The sequence below is a fragment of the Dromaius novaehollandiae genome, chromosome W, assembly GCF_036370855.1.
Source record: "Dromaius novaehollandiae isolate bDroNov1 chromosome W, bDroNov1.hap1, whole genome shotgun sequence".
Lineage (NCBI taxonomy): Eukaryota > Metazoa > Chordata > Aves > Casuariiformes > Dromaiidae > Dromaius > Dromaius novaehollandiae.
In genome coordinates, this window is record NC_088130.1 from 34,807,609 (window position 1) to 34,814,823 (window position 7,215).

Here is a 7,215-nt window from a genome sequence, read left to right on the forward strand (position 1 = left end):
GGCCCCTGCGGAGCCTGGTCGGGCCTATTGTTGCATGAGGGCCCTTATAGCATGTGTATCAGAATTAGGATGGAAAATGACAAAGGAGTAGCTATGGTCCCAAATTTACACTGTATTCTCCCTGTGCAAAGGAGGTCCAGAGCCTAGGTGTAGCAAATATGTGGCCAGATTAGGCCACATATTTGGAAAGTGCTGCTTTTTGACAGAATAGATTTAATGAGCAGAGTTATCTGATGCATGTATTCATTATCATCATTACTACCCTTTGAATGAATTCACAAAATCCAAATTCTTCCAACTTGCAACTATTGTATTACCATCACATAAGTAAAGCAGTATATATTTCAACAAACAACAAACCTGTGTTGCCTAGACTGTTTCACAGTTCACCATCCTTTGTGTTCCTATAGTTGTACTTCCTCGGGTAGTGAATAGCTCTTTTATGCAATACCTTCTTTGGAAATCTTGGAGCGTCTTCAAAATACAAGCTTCCTAAAGTAGGAAAGCATGAGCCAGTCAAGTAAAATAATTTAAATCACACATCTAAAGTTATGTGTTGTTTAGTCAGTTAGAATTATATCAAAAGGATAAAGCACAACAGCATAAATGTGGAATGAATGATAAAATCATTTCATCAGATTATTGTGCAGTAAAAAATGGGCATTCAAAGCATAATGACTCTCAATTTTGTTAGGCTTTGGAGAGTTTTCTGAGATTTCAGAAAACATGAAGGGCTGGTGGATTGGAGGGCAGATGACTAACATTATTTAGCTGCACATTTAATTCTGAAAAATATTTTCATTGTTATTACTTCTAAGTTTTATTATATTTGACTTCAGTGTGGTTATATAACATGAAGGCTTTCCAGCACTTTGCAAAGAAATAGGAATTACTACTATATATTACAGTCCCATTCTATAATTTTGTTTTTTACAATAGGTATGAAAAACAGAAAACTATATACAGCTGAAGTTATTAAAAACAAAAATTTAGTATTATCATACTCAGTGACTCAGTTATGAGCTGCTTGTTTTTTTAGCAAAAGGAACAGTCATTCATAATATTGGGCACTAAAATTATTCCTCTCATATTTCTTCAGAAAGATACTCTGATGAATGCTATATGGTTAAGACTGCACTGCAAAAATAACTGATGCTAAACTTTGCATGTAGGAAGTTTCATTCAAGGACTCAGAAACATTTTGTAAATACTAATTAATTACTTTCTGTGCTAAACGGTGTGTATGTTGGCAAGGTTTATAACTTAAACAGATTTTAAAGTTGATAGGAAACGTAAATCAACGTTTTCTCACATAAATACACATTAGCATTCTATCAGCTTGTAACGGTAGTCAGATATTGATAAGAAAAGGTCACAGGATCCAGGTATAACTGTCTTGGGGATAATACCAATGCTGTTTCATATGAAGTAAGGATCTAAATTTATTTATTCTGTTGTTTTGAGTAAGATCAGCTGATGAAACTATCTTGTAATTTTCTAATAGAAAAGGAAGAGCATGACAAATCAATTATGAATAAATATTAGTTGCTATCAAGTATCTGAAACTAATAGAAACTGATAGAAAAAGCATCTGGTCTCACTTTCTACAGTTTCTGGAATTTTAATATGAAAAAATGTAATGATACCATTCTTTATAGAAACTGGTATGAAAAGTTGGTTTGAAACCAAAATCTTCCCTCATAAGATTTGTCCTTCTTATTCACGATTACTCTTAAATTAGATATACCTTCATGAGTACAATTGGAGATAGATTCCTACTTCACTGTTTAGTCGACAGGAAGGTAAGGATAGCAGGACTAAGAATTCAGATATTTTTCTGTACGAGCTGAGAAGAGAGCCAGAATACTATGCAAAGGTCTCTTTGCTCCATACACAAAGATGATGCATGGCCAAGCTGATGGCTAATGTATTCCTTAGATACCATCAAGGAACATGCAGTGTCAAGGAGGGAAGGATTTTGACACATGTTACTTGGGAACTTTCTGAACATAGCTCTTATATTCAAATAACACCTAGCAACCAGAATTTCATAAATGTTATTTTCCACTGGTGTGGAAGTCCTACATGGTACAAACCAGGGGTGTCAATCAAGTGAACTATAACCATTAAGTTGTCCATAGGAGACAAGTTGTCATGATGCCAGAATATTAATGGTCTTTATGTAAGCAAATAACTCTGAGGTTGTTGAGAAATCCAAGGAATTACATAAGATCTTTGTGCATTGTTGAGTTCTCCTGGACTGCCATACAGTTTATCCTATGATAAAGTACCAAACATTTCATTTGTTTGGACAGGAGCTTCTGCTGGATTTGAGATTGGACAAGATGGATTTAAGGAATCTTTCCATTGAACCAAACATCCATTTAGGAAGTAATTGTCCTGTGGGCTACACAGACAGTTAATCATCTATAGCAGTGACATGGATTCAACTGGATACGGATAAAAGGAAACAAATCATGGGACAAAGATAAAACTTTTTGCCAACTTTTTCCACACATAATAATTACGAGATATCTCTGTACCAAATAGACTGCAACCATGTTCCCTTTACTTTATACCATATTTTCATCATGCTAGAAAAAATTAAACATCTACAAACTTTGCAAGATAATAAACAGCCCTCAAGACTTTCTTTAAAAAGATCAGCCTAACATTAATGACGTCACCCAGACTCCCAAATCTGTAAAAGAGATAATGATCACAGTGCAAATTTGGTTATTTTCTATACTGAAGATGCTACAAGTGTTGAATTTTTCAGATCAGACCCAAGATAACTTCTAACAGTAGCAAAACATTTCCATTTACAAAATTATTTTAATCATAGCAGAAAGGACTATAAGGGTCTTGAAGGGTCATTTAGCTCTAAGGCAGAATCAGCAGTATCTAAATTCTTCCCATGCACACATATATTTTACAATACAGTATGTAATCTAATATTGAAAAGTGTTCTCATTTAGCTGGAATAGAATACATGAGCTGTATATCTTACATAATCTGAAGTGTAACATGGACAAGCTGAAATGTTTCAAAATTTTGAAACATTCATCTTTGAATGAAGAACAAATAAATTCTAGCAGAAAGTATAATACTTTTTCAAAAAGATTCAAGAGTTAGAAAATAACCATAACTGTGTTGTTAAAAGCCTCACAGCATATCAAAATCCTCATCTGTTACTAGGGGTTTTTTTAGTCATATCAAATAGCTGAGATCTAAGAAACAGAAATAGAAGGAAAGAAAAAGGGTAAAAGATAGGAGATTTTTTACTACAAAACTGTATTTGCAGATCAGAAATGCATTTACTACAAGATATACTCTATCAACCTTTTTTTGAACATTAAAGTTTGCTTTACTTTTAGTTAATCTCAACTTGTTAGTTTTATCACACCAAGATTTTTGTGATAGCTACATGACTTAAAACTTGCAGTACTGAGTAGGTAGCTTTAAGAGAAACCAGCTCCATGAATCTGGTAAACCCCTTATTTAGCCAAATGTCATTCTACCATCCGATGTTAACAAGGTTGCCAAAACACTAGAAAGCAAAATCCCAAATAAGCAAAGGTATTAACCAAAATTTAGCAATCACTATATTTACATAGGAAACATTACTCTTAATGTAAAGCACATTTGCGTTTTTGCAAATATTACACATGGTTCAAAGAACAATGAAAAATGAATTACCTGACGTGTTCCTGAAACACTTTTCCATTGTTTAGACCACATGTATTTCCTTTGCCTTTTCTGTTTTTTTGTGTTTTATTGTTTGTTCTTTTTTCACTTTAGAAACATGCTGCAGGTAAGAAGGAGGTCTGTTAAGCAATTCTTATCTCCAGTCTGTTGTATGTCACTTACAACCCTTAGATAAGGACAGTGGACTAGGACCTAGCAAATCTAAAGGCTTACTTTCACTTCTGCTACAACCTATTTGTGAACCTATCTCCGAACCTATTTTGTGCTTCTGCTGTTAAAAACAGATGTTAGCCCTATACTTTTTCTTGCCTGTGGCACGTTCTTGTACTCCAGAAATGTATCCGTGTCTGTGAAGGACTGTGACACTACAGAAGGACTTATATTGTATTACATAGGACTACCTTAAAGTAAATCAAATATGAAGGTATATAAATAATGTTGGGACTAACACCTTAATACGGAAAACCTTTTTCACTGATAGTCGAGCATTGGAATCCATTGAGGCTGAGAAATTTCCTGCATTGGAGGGTTTAAAGACTGGCCTGGATGAAGCCTTGAGCAGCCTGGTCTGATATCAGAGCTGACCCTGCTTTTAGCAGGGGTTTGGGCTACAGACCTTCTAGGGTCCCTTCCTATCTCAACTATTCTACAATTCTGTGATTCTACTACTACAGTGCTAATATTGTATGTGGTACAGCATCCTAAAAGAAGGTACAGAGTACAAGAAACTCAAAGAAGTTTTATTTTCCTCCAATTTTCTCCCCATAAATCTTAACCTTCAGACCTAAGAATTCCAATTAGTGTTCTACACTCAGCTGTAATTTGTCAATACACCATCAACTTCACATTACAACTCGTTATATAAAACACACCATGAGCAGTAGCTTTGTAAAATGCTATGCAGAAGGGGTTTTAACATAGAATGACTCATTTCGTATGAGTTTGAATGACTTACTCAGAAACAGAGAACAAACAAAAAATCTTCTCAGATGTTCTGAGATTTCCAAGAGGGAAATAAAAACCTAAAACATTAAAGGAAAGGTATTTTCTGTGGAAGAAAGATAATTTCCCAAGGGTGGATGATTTATTTCTCATCAGTCTAGTACCACACATCATCAGCTTTAATATTTATGATCCCATTTGCAGGCTAGCTCCATATTTGATTTGGACATTAAATCGGATCTTTGAGAAGAAGTTCTTCATCTGACACCATTTCAAGTAAAAACCTGAATAAAGCCTGCCCCTGTTCTTTGTATTTATGCTGCTGCATCTCTTCGAGCTACCTCTTTCTCTCCGGTTTTATTGTGCTGCACAGTTTTGTCTCCACATCTAAAAATGACTTAGGGAAAATTCCATTATAAACCCTATCTATTGTCGTTCCTATACTTCTGGAAATTATGTTCTAAGATCAGTCCTGCATTTACCTTATTTCAATATAACTTTTCTGCTTAAAAATTGAGGTCTCATTGGCTGAGAAAAAGATGAAATACCACATGAGTTTTTTAAAAAAAACAAGCTATTAAAACTATGTGTTGGAATTTAAGAATGATTTTTAAAAGCTTTGTTCCTAATTTAGGATGTTTTAAGTCAAACGATTGTATAATTCTTCCAGAGAATCCCTGAGCCTTCTAGATTTTACAGAAAAAATGAAAATGAAGCAACGAAGGCTTAGGAATAAAGTACAGGATGAGAAATTAACAAACTGTCATGACTTAACACTAATCTAGTATTATTTAAAAGCATGCTTTCTAGAATCATGGGCTTATGTGAAAATCTTAGTCTTATATTAGCAAAGGTTCTAGTTTTTAAAGACACACAGAAAATGTTTTAAAACATAAACCCTACCGTACCCTGAAGGTATGAAAGATTCAAAGACAAGAGGTTACCAGAGAATGATTCATTAATGTTAAAGATTTATAGTGCAGAAATACTAAATTAAAATCCAGAGTCTAATTATATGTGCTAGGGTCAGAGGAAATGTGAGGAGATGAGGAATCCAGTCTAACAGTTTGAATTAGGTACAAATCAAAATACTAAGGACAATTCAAATCCCCTTGTTTTCTGTAAGATACTTGAACATTTAAAGTTTTTTAAGCAGGCACTTTGATGCCAAAATGACTTTTCATCATCTTATGGATCATGTAGCATTCCCTTTATGCCAGAAGTCTTTCCCTGGAAGGTGTTAATTTAGAAAAAAAAAGACAAATCTAAAGACTAGAAATCCCTGCTGAATGTTACTGCAAGTCTTTTGCTAGGGGGACCAAAAGTAATGTTGATACCAGAACAAAATGGGCAAAACTCTTTAACAGAGAAAGCTTATTTATACTGTCATTTGCAAACATATTTTAACCAATAAGAGTAACTGCATTCCCATAATTCCACCAACTCCTTCTATACTTGGAAAGACTTTAGATTTTACCAGGAATCATTAAACTTTCCCATAATAAAAATTGTGCCATCCTTAGTTTCATGTCTAAATAATTGCTACTATGGATTTTGAACCTACTTCAGCACGAATGGTATTTCCATGTTTTGATGAACATTTTTTCAAGGCCACCTTTTGCATTAAGATAAGAGAGAGAAGGAAGACACTGTCCAACAGAAGCACTGTCAAACATGCCCAAAGTTTAAATGAATTTTAAAAAAGATTATATGAATCAGGATCTGAATGTTTGTTTCCTGAATCTATTCTTCTTTTATGATGTTCTACAGCTACATAGTGAGGAAACTGGTATTTTCTACAGAAACTTTAGAGGGATATTACATATGGAATCAATCTATTAGGTTGCAAGAATTCTCAAACTGTGCAAATAACAGAAGATTGCATTTCTTCAGATCAAAGTAATTCAACTTGAAGGTAGACTTCTGGAAGCTCATTTTGAAGTGGCTGTGAAAAAAAGCACATCATAAAGAATCAAGGTGAGTTCAAGTTTCAGCCTATTGAAGCGACATAAAATTAATGTAAGTGGTTACATTTTTTAGGAAAGCAGCCTGCAAGCAGTGAAGAGAAATTCTAAAAATGTGAATTATTGCCTGAAGCAGAGAAAATAGATGATCCAGACTGAAAATAAGGTAACCAAATAGCAGCATGTGCTTGCTTAGCCAAGCAACTTCATTTCAACTTTTTTTCTCAATGAAATCTCTACTACATCTTTCACATTTCAACTTCGCCTCTTGGATAGAATTTCTACTACAACTTTCTCCAGTGACTAACTGCAGTAGGTATTGCAAGGAATGAAAGTGAATTGATTTATAGTGTGAAGAATTTGGGGTATGACTGCTATAATCAGTGGTTTCACAGGTAGATAGATACCTGTGTCAACTGTCAAACGGAGTCGGGTACACCAGGCATCAGATGCAGCAGTAAAACTATTGGAATTTTATGAGAAGCATTTTGATATTAGCTTTTCCTTACCAAAACTAGGTAAGCTAAACATCAGGGTGAGTATGGCCCAGATAGGTAACGCTTTCAGTCACCTTTTCATGTTTGAGGTTTGTCCTGCACAA

The 7,215-nt window shown here is 34.4% G+C and overlaps 1 long non-coding RNA gene across 1 annotated transcript; it reads right to left on the reverse strand.

Moving 5' to 3' along the window:
• Positions 1-366: 366 nt before the first annotated feature.
• On the reverse strand, positions 367-7,215 carry LOC135324384 (uncharacterized). Its single transcript, XR_010385724.1, has 3 exons — positions 7,124-7,215; positions 3,700-6,595; positions 367-492 (listed from the first exon to the last, which is right to left on the reverse strand). It is a non-coding gene; the product is annotated as an uncharacterized LOC135324384 (long non-coding RNA).